Source organism: Equus asinus, chromosome 13 (assembly GCF_041296235.1).
Source record: "Equus asinus isolate D_3611 breed Donkey chromosome 13, EquAss-T2T_v2, whole genome shotgun sequence".
Taxonomy (NCBI): domain Eukaryota; kingdom Metazoa; phylum Chordata; class Mammalia; order Perissodactyla; family Equidae; genus Equus; species Equus asinus.
Genome location: NC_091802.1, coordinates 20809148 through 20823882, shown reverse-complemented (window position 1 = coordinate 20823882; position 14735 = coordinate 20809148).

Genomic DNA, 14735 nt, shown 5'->3' with positions numbered 1-14735 from the left:
CACCCGGCACTTCTGTCATGTCCCAGGCCCCAGGAGCACATTTAGAGGCTCTGGTCTGTATGGCCTCCCGGCCAGCTCTACAGCCAACCCCCAGACCTGGATGGTGACACGTCTTGGTGCCCAGTCCAGTGGACCTCCTAGGAAGACACTGGCTTCGTGGCACACCCAGTCCACACTTCCCACTGGGCTCTTCCCGTGAGGCTGCCGGGCCCCACTCCTGGACGCCACATCAGGCCAGACCCATGGCTTCCTTCTGAGAGGGTTTGGAGGCTGGCCCACCCGCTCCTGCCCGATGTCTCCACTGCATCCACCGCCATCAGCCAGGGCTGCGAGGGGCCAATGGCTTTAAATAGATGTTAATCCTGCTCAGCGCCAGATCGACAGCCCCTTTGGGAAGAGGCAGAAGGAACAGAGCTACAATTTGTCCCCTGAGACAAAATTTTTTTTCTTTTTGGCAAATCTCTTCACTGAGGCTGCTGCCATCTCACTCCCTTTTACTCATAAAATTGGTGCTTCAGGAGACACGAGTAGCCCTTGGGCTTCCATAGCAGGTCATTCACCCATGCATTCACTGGAAAAACATTAGGTGAGCACCGACTGAGTACCAGGTACTGTGCTAAGCACCAGGAATGCGAAGATGAGGAAGATGCCTCTCCTTCACCATCCACAGCCCACGGGTCACAGGTCTCATTCATGCCCCTGGGCCTTTCCAACCCTGGGAAATTGTAGGGGACGTTCGCTGGCTCTCGGCCACTCAGCATTCATTTCCCCTCACAGCTCTCTGGTTTCCTTTCCCATGACCTGCCCCCCACGAGCGCAGCCTTGTGAGACAATGAACAAGGAACCGTGCCCTCCCTCATGGAGGCCAAAGCGGGGTCTGGAGGTTTTCTTGGCCACGGTTCTTCCTCTCTCTGCCCCGGTGAGACCAAAGCCTGGACGTGCGACCTGAGTGCTTCCAGTCAGCCCGTTTCCCAGGACTTTGAAACAAAGTCAGGAGAGGCGTATGCATCTCCACCCCATCAGCATAACCTGGCTGCTGAGAAACTCCTGCTTCCTGCACTTCTTCCAGCCTCGTTCTCCAGCCTTCCTGTGCATTCTGGGCATCTCCCAGTTTTCTTTAAGACAGCCAGAGTTGTTTCTGTTGCTTGCAATCAAAGAACCCAGACCAACACAGCAGGTTCCAGTTGTTATTTCAATTGCATCTGACATGCTTGAAACAGACGTTGCTGAGCACCTGCTCTGGGCCAGGTGTTGTGGATGCATTGACCTCGAGGGAGACAGAGAAGCAAAGGATAAGTGTTTAAAGTGTGAGAAATGGAAGCACAGGGAACAAGGGAGAAAGAGGTCACTCCCTCAGCCTTCTCAACATGGCAGCTGGAGAGATTTCTTACAAATCAGATCAAGTCACTGCTGGGCTCAAAACCCCCCAAGGGCTGCCTGTCTCACTCGGAGTAAAAGCCACATCCCACGATGGTCCACCGGCCCTGTATGACCTGATTCCCCAGCAAAGGACTCTGTCTCCCAGGCCCCTGTGCAGCTGGGTGGGGCCACAGGGCCAAGCTCTCACCAGTGGGAGGGGCCTGCAGGTGGTGGGTACAGATTCCCACCTCACTCGCCTAAGAGGAGAGGCTGGACTTGAATTTCTTCACTTTCCCTTCTCACCTGTGACCAGAATGGCCACAGCCAGGCAGCCTGGAAGCCACAAGGTGAAGGTGGCTCCTGAATGGCCACGTGGAGCAGAGCGGCCTTCTGTTTACAAAGCACACAGCAGTGCCTCCAAGGTTCCAGAAGTGAGTGGCCCCACTCTGCTGCCCTCTTATATTCCTGTATACATCTTTAGAATTGAGACTTTCCTATCTTTGTCAGACTTCGCTATTAGCATGCTTTCCTCTCTGTATCTCCTCCTCTGAGTCAAGCCTTCTAGTTTGCTGTAGGCTAAGAAACCAGATAATCAGGTTTCTTGGAAGAGTGACCAGAGTAAAAGTCAATAGGTTCTCAGGGGGGCCTGAGAAGGTCTCCTAAAGTGTGTGTGATTTAGCACTTGGGCTCCGGGGTGGCTGTAGTTTCCCAGAGACCTTCTTTACCCTCTTCTTATTTTCTCTAGTTTTCTAGACATTGGGAGTTGCTGAAAAGTCACCTCAGAATGAGTGAGGTGTTTCTCTCTTTTGAGGAAAAAAAAAAACGTATTCTCCTCTCTCCTTACTAACAGGGAAATTGTGACCCACGGACAATACTAATCAAAATCCAATGTTTTTTTCTATGAAAATGACAAGTTTTCCTTTAACTTATATTAAAAAGTAAAGGACTAGAGGTGAAGAATAGTTGAGACGCTATTGGAGAAGAATAAGGAGGGAGGGGGTTGTCCTGCCATGAATAAAGATTTACTGTCAGCAAAGGTAGACCAGGGAGCTGAAGACAGGACCCAGAGATGGGTCCCGTATTGATGGGGACTTGTTCCATGACAGCAATGGTATTACTACAAATCAGTGGGAAAAAAGAGACCAATTGCTCATGACAGAACAACTGGCTAACAGACGCAAAATACAAATGCACTTTGTTTATGTGCCTCAAGGAGCGCACTGTCTATTAGCAAAATAAATGTGTGAATTAAAACAAACAGATGCCCCGTCCTCTACAGAGAGGCAGATGCTCTCCCAGAGGTGTTAGGTGCAGCGGGAGCAGACAGGGAGGCCTGAGCTGTCTGGAGCGGGAGGGAAAGCGGGCGGGCAGAGGCTGCCACGGATATTTTTTTTTTTTTAATTTTAATTGTAGTAAAATACACCTAACCTAGAATTTACTATCTTAACCATTTTTAAGTGTACAGTTCAGTGGCATAAAGTGCATTCACATTTTTGTGCAACCGTCGCCCCCATCCACCCACAGAACTCTTCATCTTGTAAAACTGAAACTCTATACCCATTAAGCAATGACCCCTCATTGCCCACTTCCTTACTCCAGCCCTGGTAATTCTTCTGCCTCCAGGAATTTGACTGCTCTGTGTACCTCCTATCAGTGGACTCGTGTAGTATTTGTCCTTTGGTGACTGGCTTATTTCACTTAGCATAACATCTTCGAGGTTCATCCACGTGGTAGCATGTAGCAGAATTTCTCTCCTTTTAAAAGCTGAAGAATATTCCACTGTGTGTAGACACCACATTTCATTATCCATTCATCTGTCATTGGATGCTTCCACCTTTTGGCTATTGCGGATAATGCTGCTATGACCATGGGTGTACAGATATCTCTTCGAGTTTCAGCTTTCAGTTCTTTTGGGTATATACCCAGAAGTGGAATTGCTGGGTCGTATGGTAATTCTATTTTTAATTTTTTTGAGGAACCAACATACTGTTTTTGACAGCAGCCACACCATTTTATGTTCCTACCAACAGTGCACAAGGGTTCCAATTTCTCGGCATCTTTATCAAACTTACTGTTTTTTGTTTTTATGATGGTAGCCATCCTAATGGGTGAGGTGGTATCTCATTGTGGTTTTGATTTGCATCTCTTTAATGATTAATGACGTGGAGCATCTTTTCATGTTCTCATTGGCCATTGGTATATCTTTGGAGAAATGTCTATTCAAGTCCTTTGCCCATTTTTAAATTGTGTTGTGTGTGTTTTTTGTTGTTGAGTCAAAGGAGTTCTTTATATATTCTGGATATTAACCCCCTATCAGATTTAGAGTTTTCAAATATTTTCTCCCATTCTGTGGGCTGCCTTTTCACTCTGTTGAGTGTGTGCCCTTTGATGCACACTGTGGAGAAGATTTTAAAGGGTTGGTAGAAGTCAGCCAGTTAGCGTGGCAGTGGTGTGAGGAGCAGGTGTTCCAGACAAAGGAAACAGCCTGTGCAAACACCCAGAGGAAAGAAACAGCCAACGTCAGTAGTTGAGTGTCACCAGACTGCACGTGTGTTCCGGGGGTAGGAAGTCAGGAGAGGGAGGCTGGAGAAGCCACATCACAACAGGCCAGCTAAGTAGCTTGGACCCTATTCTAAGGTGGTGTTACTCAAGGAGTGGTCCCAGGACCCTGCCTCAGCATCACCTGCTGGGAACTTGTTAAAAATGCGCATTCAGGGGCCAACCAGTGGCGCAGCGGTTAAGTTCACACGCTCTGCTTTTTGGTGGCCCAGGGTTCGCTGGTTGGGACCCTGGGTGCGGACATGGCACCGCTTGGCAAAAGCCATGCTGTGGCAGGCGTCCCACGTATAAATGAGAGGAAGATGGGCATGGATGTTAGCTCAGGGCCAGTCTTCCTCAGCAAAAAAAGAGGAGGATTGGCAGTGGTTAGCTCAGGGCTAATCTTCCTCAAAAAAAAAAAAAAAAAAAAGAATCACATTCATGTTGCCCCAGCTCTGATCTACTCTGGGGTGGGATTTGGGGATCTGGGTTATTAACAAGCCACTGGGATCATTCTGCTGTCCAGTCAAGTCTGAGCACTATGCGAAGGGCAATGAGGAGCCACCCAGGGGTTGGGCTAGGTTACTGGAAAGATCACCTGAGCTGTCCTTCAGGTCGGCTCTGCCCCCAGGCTTCTCCAGCCACCCCATGTCCGCCCGGCCCGGCCCGGCCGTCGGTCCGATCCCCCGCTTCGCGCCCCCGCAGCCGGCGCCCCGGCCCGCTCGCCTCTGTAGGATCCGGGGCCAGGGGCCGCGCTGCGGCAGCCAGGCCCACATTCCTTTCACTTCCCGCCATTGTCCCGGGTTCCTGCGGCCGCGTCTCCTCGCTCGCCCCGGGCCGCCCCACGGCCCCAGATAGGGGTGACTCATTTCCTTTCTCCCCAGCGACAGAATCCTGCGCCCCGCACGGCCGGGTCCGGGCGGCGGCCGGGCCCCTCCCGGGCTCGGTCGGGACTCGGCGCTGCGCGGCGCTTCTTGGCCCGCAGGGGGCGCCAGAGCCCGGGAGCCGAGCGGGACGCCCGGGCCGCGGGACCCCCATCCCCTGGGCCGGGGCCGTGAAGAGGGACGGAGGCCGACAAAGGCCCCTGAGCCTGCTCTTCCCCGCCCTCTGCTCGGCTCGCCCAGAGTCAGACCCCTGACGGTCACCGATGGGGAAACAGACCTGGGGGAGAGGTGTGCCTTGACCTGGGAGGTGGGGGACCGGAATCCTGCACTCTCGGCGCCCCACCGGCCCCCACCCCCCCCACGCCCCCCCGCCCCCCCGCCCGGCCCCGGGCCAGGGGTTTTCCCCTCAGACCTTCAGGGCTTGCTTTTATCCTCTTCGCTGCCCCCCGCCCCTATGGTATTTCCAGTGCAAAGTTTGCAGACAATATCCCCCAGATGCTGATCGTTCGTGGGCCCTGAAACATGGTCACCCCCGGGACCAGGAGGAGCTGAGGGCCGCTTGGGCCCCGCGTGGGAAGCAAGCGGAGCCCGCAGTCGCTGGGGGCGCTCCCGTTCCCAGCGCCGACTGAGCCCAGAGCTGACTGGCTTTGTCACAGCCGCCCCTCACCCCGGCCTGCATCCCGGCTCCCGGGCGCACGGTGCTGGCACCACGGGGCCAGCTCCTCCTCCCTCTGCTTTCCCTCCAGGATTTCAAGGAGGCACGGACACTCACTCCAGTCCAGGCATTTCAGATCTCTCACAAGACCCGGAGCCATCTGAGGGTCCTTTCCTTCAGGAAACATAAGAAGAGTGATGTGAAGGCCACACAGTGAGCTGGGGCTCAGACCACAGCCGTCCTCCTCAGAGCTCCTCGCCTCCTTCCGTGCTGCCCAGATAAGGAATGTAAAACGCGGGGGGCGCAGTGTCCGACACGGTGACAGGACTCAGTAAGTGATGGCAAGTTACCTAACTTCTTGATGCCTCAGTTTCCTCATGGTAAACTGGGTGTGGTAAGAGTATACCTCAGCCAGTCACAGGGAGGAGTCAAAGAGCTCATCCGCGGAAGGCGCATGTAGTGTGGCTGGTGTCCGCTAAGCACCGGACAGCCTTCCAGCACTTGGGCTCCCTTAGGAGGGGATTCTGTCTGTCTTCGCGCACTGCTATACTTCTGGCACCTAGAACACCGTCTGACGCAAGGCAGGAACTCAAAAGATCCTCGTGGAATGAATGAAGGTTAGCTATCATTATTGCCCAGGCTGATTTCACTCTAGGGTTTATGCCGGTCACAGCAGGCTTGGAGGACAGGAGGGGCCAATTCTGGAGGATCCATTGGTACGAGGGATAGAGGGCTTCGCCGGAAAAAGTCATCCTAAGGAAAGAGAGTTGGAGAACCTAAGAGAGGTTCCAGGACAGGGCGAAGGGGAGACCCTGCTGCTCAGGCCTGAGTGCCAGGAGCACCGCGTAAAGGGCGGACAGCATCCTGAATGTGCCAGGAGCACAGCACAGTCGGTCAGTGGTGAATTTATGACAATCTGGTGGCTTCACACCTCCGATGGACAACGGGGATTTGGGTTTTTTAAAAGTCCGAGGTTTTGATGTGGGTGGTTGAGCCCCGGAAGGCTAACCTCCAAGGTGGGTCTCCTGCGAGACACCCGCAGGGCCATCCCGGGAAGGTCGGCAGGAGCTGCAGGGGATGGAGTCAGAGAAAGCGGATTACTGTTATGTGTGGCCCTATTTCCATCAATGGGCTGATGCGGCTCCCAGGCCCGGGGCTCACACAGCTTGGGAGGGTGGCCCTGTCAGGGCTGCCTCAGTGGGGGGTGGGCTTGCAGGGGCTGGACAACCAAGCTGAGGGGCTGGCATAAGGGGCATCCACCACAGAGGGGAGCTCGGGCTAGGTGGGCCTCAAGGTTGCTGCTCTGAAGTGGAAACAGCAAAGCAGAGGGCATCTCTGAGACCCCCCCTTCCTGGCCGTGCCTTCACGATGCCCTGGGAGCAGAGGCTCATGGGAAATGGAATTTGCCCCTGCGCACTCAGGGGAATTGCTCCTGGCTTGGCTGCACTTCCTCCTGAGGGACAGGATAGCTTTGATCGAACCCTGCCATCCCACCTGGTGGCCTGGCTGCCCCTGAGACAGTGCATTGTGGTGCAAGGAGCCTCGCAGGTTCTGGAGTCAACCAGATCTGGTTAAAATCCCACCTCCACCTCTTCTTCAGCAAATCCTCTGACTTCTCTGAACCTCACTTTCCTCAGCCATAAAATGAGAATGAAAATATCAACTCAGAGGTTGCCGGAGGATGTGCCTCCAATGTCTGGCGCGTAGTAGGAGCTTAAGGAACATCCATTCTCTCTGACTTGCTTTAGCTCAGGGGCCAGGCTGAGCCCTCTTAGGGGACATGGGAGCACTGGCGAGAATGTTGGCTACTGAAAGGGCCAGGTGGGATCTTGGGCACCTTAACTTCTCGAGTCCCAGTTTATTCACCTTTGTATGAAGAAAGTGGGAACAGGATTCTGGCACACCTGCTGGCAGGTCCTGTAGAAGCTCCTAGACGTGGAAGAACTTTGTAAACATGAGCGCTGTGGGTCACATGTTAGCTTTAGCTCTCCAGACTAGTTGAGTCTTTCCAACGCTTGCAGCCTCCACCCCGCCCAGATTTCTAGATGCCAGCAGTGGTGGGAGGATGTGGGCTTTGACATCTCACAAAACTCAGTTAGAATCCCAGCTTCCCCACTTGTTTGCATTGTGACACTGGGCAAGTCTCTGAGTCACAGATTGCTCATCTCAGAACGAGGACAATGACTGCTACTTTGCCGGGTTTCTGGGAGAGTTGAATGGGAGCATGCAGGCAAGGTGCTCACACTTGGATGGTAGGTGTTGAAGAAGTGGTCATTAGTATTTGTAAAGTGCTTATGGGACCTGGCACATAGTAAGTGCTATTTAAATGTTTACTAAATAACTAGAAATATAGTTAGACGAAAACAGACATCTGTGAATAGATAGATGCATGGAGAGACAGAGAGAGCGGCCAGAGCGAGCTCTTCCTCTACACCTCCCAGTCTTCTGAAAACTTCTCTGCCAACCTCCTCCCCACCCGGTTCTGGCCTCAGCTTCCTCTGGCCATGCCAAAGAATGCAAGATCTGGGGGACCATAAAAGATGGTCCTTATTCACAAAGAAGTTGAAGATATTGAAAGAGATCACCTCAAAGGTGTGTTCCAGCTCAAACCACACATCCAACGGCCACCATCGGAGACCCTTCCTTTGTGACAGCATCTTTTAAGACATTTACTCACACAAGCTCCTACTTTTGTCCTCCCCACATCCCCGGAAGGGGTAGTTGGGATAAAGATTAGTCACTCAATCTCACAAAAGGGAACTGGAGAGACGTGGAAGGTGCTGGGGTTTCCCCTTCAAGCCCCAGTCACCTAACCTTGAGCCGTGAGGTCACATCATAATAATCACCACTATTTATTGGATGGCCCCTGTGTGCCAAGGGCTCACGTCCCTTCTCTAGTGTCAGTAATCCCATTAGGTCAGTGTTAAATCCCCACTCCACAGCTGAGGAAACTGAGGTCCGATGGGTGAAGTGACTCAAGGTCATGCAGCCAGTAACTGCCGAGTGGGGATTCCAGACCCGGGTCTGAGACTCCGAAGCCACTGCCCCCAGGCTCTGGTGTCCTGACACTCTCTGCTGGGGGAACGAGGACTGGTGCTTCCCCTAGCTGGGCTTGGGCCAGACGCCACGACAAGACTGGGAACAAGGGCCACTTGGGCCCAGGCACCCGCCTTCCCCAAACCTGAGTTCTGCCTGTGCTCTGCCTCTGTGCCCTCCGAGGCTGGAAGGGCTGCATCGGAGAAGCACAACCACTTCCAGGTCTATGAAGGGGTTTGTTACCACCTTTGATATCGCATAACTAATTGTGTAAATGGTCTCTGTAAAGCTGTCATCTTCACGTCTGATGCTGGAGCTTTATGTCCACAGGGCAAGCAATTGGGGAGGGAAGAGGACGTAAAATGGGGACGAGTGAGGACAAGCTGGAACCCACGAGGATGGACAGAGAGCCGTGCTAGTTCTTCTTGCCTCTTCCCTGGGTGGCGGAGGTATCCCGCAGGAGAAGGGACATTCTTTGTTGAGATGCTAAACTCACACTTGGCCCGGGAGTCTGAGAAGCCCAGGAGGGTCCCAGGAAGGTGGAGCCGTGGCAGGCTGGGCAGCCGCCCCGCTCATCAGGGTCAGCCAGCAGATAGGGGATAACTTGTGTAAGCTACAAAAGTACCTGCCCTGCTCTTCTGGGCATAGAAAACGTGTTTGTATTAGTTATCTACTGCTGTGTAACAAACTACCCCAAAACCTAGCAGGTTAAAACAACGTAAGTTTATGATCTCACACAGTTTCAGAAGGTCCTGAGTCGGGCAGTGTCTTAACCAGTGGTTCTGGCTCAGGCTTTCTCATGGGGTTACAGTCAAGCTGTCAGCCAGGCCCGCAGTCAACTGATAGCTTGACTGGGGCTGGAGGACCCACTTCCGAGCTGGCTCACTCTCATGGCTGTTGGCAGGAGGCCTCAGTTCCTGCACCACCTGGACCTCTCCATTGGGCTGCTTGAGTGTTCTATGACATGTCAGCTTGCCTCCCCCAAAGCCAAGTGATCAAGAGAAAGCAAGGCAGAAGCCACGATTTCTCTTATGACCTAGCTTTGGTTGTCACAAACCATCATTTCTACAATCTCTTATTTGTTACATAATTCAGCCCCATTCTGCGTGGGAGACGACCTGTTAAGAGCATGAATACCAGGAAGTGGGGGTCATTGGGGCCGTCTTAGAGTCTGGCCATCACCAGGGACATCAGGGTGAGGCCCAGGGGGCTTTACCAGGGTGTCCTGCCTTCCCAAATCACTGGCAAACTCTTGAAGTTCATGGACGGTCTCCCGTGTCCTGACTTCTCCCCTTGGTTGCCAGCGCCGTGCTGCCTCAGCATCTCCACTTGGAAATCCAAGAGCCCTCTCAAGCTATCACACCCAACCCTGAACTTCTGAAATTCCCCAAACCTTCCCCTCTCCGACCTTTTCCCGTCACAGAAATGGCAACTCCATCCTTCCAGTTACACAATCCAAAACTTAGATGTCATTATTGCTCTTCTCTTTGTCTCGTTTGCCATGTCCAATCCTTGGGCATATCCTGGTGGCTCTACTTTCAAAATAGGGCTGGGATCTGCCAGCTCCTCACCACCTCTGCTGCCTCAGCCTGTCTGAGCCCCTTTCTCTCCTGCCTGGTTGCTGTGATTGCCTCCTGACTGGTGCCCTTGCTCCTGTTTCTGCCCCGCAGAATCTGTGCCCTGTAGAGTCTGTCTCCACACAGTAGCCAGGGTGATTGCGTTAAAGCTCACGATCATGTAAGGTCACGTCACTCCTCGGCTCAGACCCCTGCAATGGCTCAAAATAAAGCCAGTCTTCACAGTGGCCAGCAAGGCGCTGTAACGTCTACCCCCCGGCGCCCCCACCTCCTCGTACTCCCCAGCCTCATCTTTCCCCTCTGCCCCTCACCCGCCTGCTCCAGCCACGCTGGCCTCCTCCACACACAGGCCTGCTCCACTTTATCGCCTCTGCCCTTCCCTCCGTCTGGAACACTTCCCTCAGAGACAGCCAGGGCCACTCCCTCACTCCTCAGATTTTATCTCAAACGTCACCTTCTCAGTGGGGCCTTCCCCTACGCCCTATTTAACACAGTGACCCTCACATCTCCTCCACCCCGTGTCTGTCTTCCCTCATTTATTTTCTTCCACTGTCATCCACATTTCCCTATCTATTGCCTAACTTCCTTGTTTATTGTTTCACTGCCTGTTGCCCCCTCTGGAATGTAAGCTCGCTGAGGGCTGGCATTGTTGTCCGTGGTATTCTCTCTTGTGTCCCCAGAGCCTAAAGCAGTGGCTGGCAGGTGCTCAGAAAGTACTTGTTGAGTGAATAATAGATCCTGAAGAACAATTTTTGAAAGAATAAATGAGGGGTGATAACGGATAGTGCACTATTTACCAGCTGTGTGGCATTAAACGAGTCACATTCCCTCTCTGAGCCCAGGACCAGACACAGGCTCATCCTCAAAGACATGGTTGCCTTAGACCAGGCTTGAGGCTGTTGGGAATTCTAGCTGGAGAGGCTCGGCCCCTGGCCCTGGTGAGACCTTGTCAGGTCACTTACCCTCTCTGACCCTTGGTTTTCCCCTCGGTAAAATGGGGATCATCATCATAAACATCCTAAGATATTGTTATGAGGATGACATGAGCTTACGGACCAGCCTAGTACTTGGCGCATAGTAGGTCGTCCCAGAGAGGAAGGTGCCTTGTCCTGCATATTCCAGAAATCTTCCTGCCCTGGTCATGGGACAACTGTGGATCCAAGGCTCTCGGCCTCTGGGATTTTCCAGAACTTGGATCACGATCTGTTACTATTGTCAGTATTTTTCCACAGTGAAAAGCCAGTCCCTCTGAGTTCTGCGTTCTGCCTCTGAGAGTCAGGGAAAGCTCTGGAAAGGCTCCCAGGGGTGGCCTTGTCCACTGAGAGATGTCAGGAGAAAAGGAACTCAGAGGACACTTCGCCTCGGGTGACCACAACTCTTGAGCGGTGACCCTGTTACCCACACACTAAATTACAGAAATCACTCTTTCTGTCTGGAGCCACCTTGGAGATAAATTTCTCCAGAGGCTGCACACTGGCAGCCAGGTGCTGGATGGAACTCAGGGACCAGACTCTTCTGTCTGGCCTGTGCTACATTTTGAAAACAGCAGAATCCAAATGCCTGTGGACAGTCCTGGAGAGCCAAGGTCTGCAGACCCCACCACTCCCTACTGCCTCGTACCCAGCCAGATTCACATCTCTGTTTTGTTTGCCTGGACCCCTGAGCAGGCCATCTGCACACTTCACAGGTGAGACTCTGCAAGAAGCTGACTCCTTGGGAAATCATCTCAGCCTCTTGCTACCAGGATCATTTGGATTCCCAACCAGCCAGCAGTTAAGAACGCAGTAGCGCATATCACGTGAAGCCATGAAGTCATCCCCAGGCCCCTTCTCTTTGGTTCTTGACCTAACCCCCTGTTTTTCACACTCACCTCCTAATCCTGTCCACTTAGCTGTAAGAGGAGGGGAGCCAGCCTGGCTGTTCCTTCTGCTAGGAGCGTCCTCCCTCCGTAGCCCATCGCATTAGCATCTAGTTGAGGCCTTGGTCCTGCATCACCTCCTTCAAGAAGCCTTCCCTGACTGCCCCCCTGCCCTGCCCTGGGCCCCAGCCAGCTGGATCTGGCCACATTGTTGCCCTGACAGACACCTACCAGGGCCCCTTTCCCTCTGGATTGCACTGATTTCTTTATGGACATGCTTCCCCCGCTGGACTGTCAGCGTCTTGACGGAAGGGCCTGTAAATTACTTAGCTCTGTGTACTTGGGATTGGTTGGTGTGGGTACTCAATAAATGTGGCCTAAAAGTGTAGTAAAAGAAGGAATGAATACATGCAGGAAGGAAGGAAGGCGAGAGGGAAGGAAGGAAAAGATTCATTAATTAATTTGCCTTTCGCCTTCCACACTTTGCCTGGCAGGGTCCTGCCACTGTAAGCGCCCACCCTGTCTGCTGGGAGTTTGTCAACCCACATGCAAGAGAAGCCCGGGCCTGGGCCAGCTGTACACAACACTCACTACACCCCTGACCACAGCATCACAGCCAGTTTCCACTTGTTCTGTTTTTTTGCTGTAGATTTTATGATATAACATACATGCCAAAAAATACAAATGATCAACGTACAGTTGGGTGAACTTTCAAAGTGAACACACCCATGTAAGCAGCACCCAGACCAAGAAAGAGAGTGTAAGCAGCCCGCCTTGTGCCCTCTTCCATCACTGCTCCCCGCAAGGGTGACTGGTATTCTGGCTCTTGTCACCATTAATTTTCCTGCCTTGTACTTTATATAAATATGACAATGTAATACATACTCTTTTGAGTCTGGCTTCTTTGACTTAATGCTATGTTTGTGAGACTTATTCATGCTGTGATTTATTCATCCTCATTGCTGTATAATATTCCGTGGTGTAAATATGCCCCAATATGTTTTTTCATTCTGCCGTTGATGGATATTTGAGTTGTTTCCAGTTTGGAGGTATTCAGACTGGTGCTTTTGTGAGCATTCTCGTACACGCCTTGGGGAGCGTGTGCACACCTGCATGTTGGGCATCTACCTGGCTGTGGAATAGCTGGGTTGTAGGCAAGGGGTTTGCTCTATTTTGGTGGAGACTTGCCAGTTTCCACAGTGGTTGTGACAGTTCTTGCTCCCCCCAGCGTGGGCACAAGGGTTCCATTCTCACCGATGCTTGGTGTCATCTGTCTTTCTTCCTCCAGATATTCTGGTGGGTGGGTTATTTCGTTTTGACGGCCTGCTCCGTCTCGCTGGCAGTCTGCTCCAGCTGTCTCAGTCTGGGGTGGATTCTGGAGAAGCAGCTTCTCTGGTCCTTGCCTCTCACCCTGCAGGTTTGGTCCAAAGCTTGTGTCCACCCCTGCAGATCTATAACAGGTCTCTCAGCTGTGTCTGAGGACTCCCTTCCGTGAGGAGCACTCCACCTCCAGATGACAGCACTCCATAGTGGCGACCACCAGGGAGGAAGATGGGCAGGGGGAGGAAAGGCAGATGGAAGCTTTCCTTCAGAGCCCGCACAGGCTGCTCCCACGGCCACAGCTTACTTAGTTGGCCACCTGTGGACACTTCTCAGGAGTAATCATACTCAAAACATTGAGCAGGCATAACAATAATTAAATATATGAGCTAAAACTATAAAACTCTTTGAGGAAAACATGGGGTAAATCTTTATGACCTTGGATTTGGCAATAGTTAGCTATGACACCCGCAGCACAAGCAACCAAAGAAAAAACTAGATAAACTAGACTTCATCAAAATTACACACTTTTGTGCTTCAAAGGATACTATCAAAAGAGTGAGAAGAGAATCAGAATGGGAGAAAATATTTGCAAATCATTTATCTGATAAGGGGTTTAATTTTGGAATATATAAGGAAAACTTAGAACTCAATAATAAAGAGACAACCCAACTGAAAAATGGGAAATGGATCTGAATAGACATTTCTCTAAGGAAGCTATGCAAATGGCAGAGAAGTACATAAAAAGATACTCGATGCCATTAGTCATTAGAGAAATACAGATCAAAACCATAAGGAGATACCACTTCACACCCACTGGGATGGCTGTAATGGAAAAGACAGATAACAACAAGTGTTGGCAACAACGTGGAGAAAGCGGAACCCTCATATACTGCTAGTGGGAACGTAAAATGGTGCAGCCACTTGGGGAAACAGTTCCTCAAAAAGTTAAACACAGAGTTACCATTTGATCCAGCAGTTCCACTCCTAGGTATATACCCAAGAGAAAGGAAAACATATGTCCACACAGAAACTTGTACCTGAATGTTCGTAGCAGCGTTATTCATAACAGCCAAATGGTGGAAACAACTCAAACGTTCATCACCTAATGGATGGATAGGCAAAATATGCCTATCCTTATCCTCTGTACAATGGAATATTATTTGTCCATATGAGATACTGAAACATGCTCCAACATGGATGGACCTTGCAAACATTATGCTATGTGAAAGAAACCAGTCACAAAAGACCACATATGACTCCATTTATATGAAATGTCCAGAATAGGCCAATCTATAGAAACAGAAAATAGAACAGTGGCTGCCTAGGGCTGTGGGAGATGGGGGATTGAGGGTGACAGTGAAAGGGGAGCAAACACCACTTTGAGGATGAAGAAGTGTTCTAAAATTCTGGTGACAGTTGCACACACCACTCTGTGAATGTACTAAAAACCATTGAATCGTACACTTTAAACGTGTTGAATGGTACGGTATGTGAATTAATTCTCA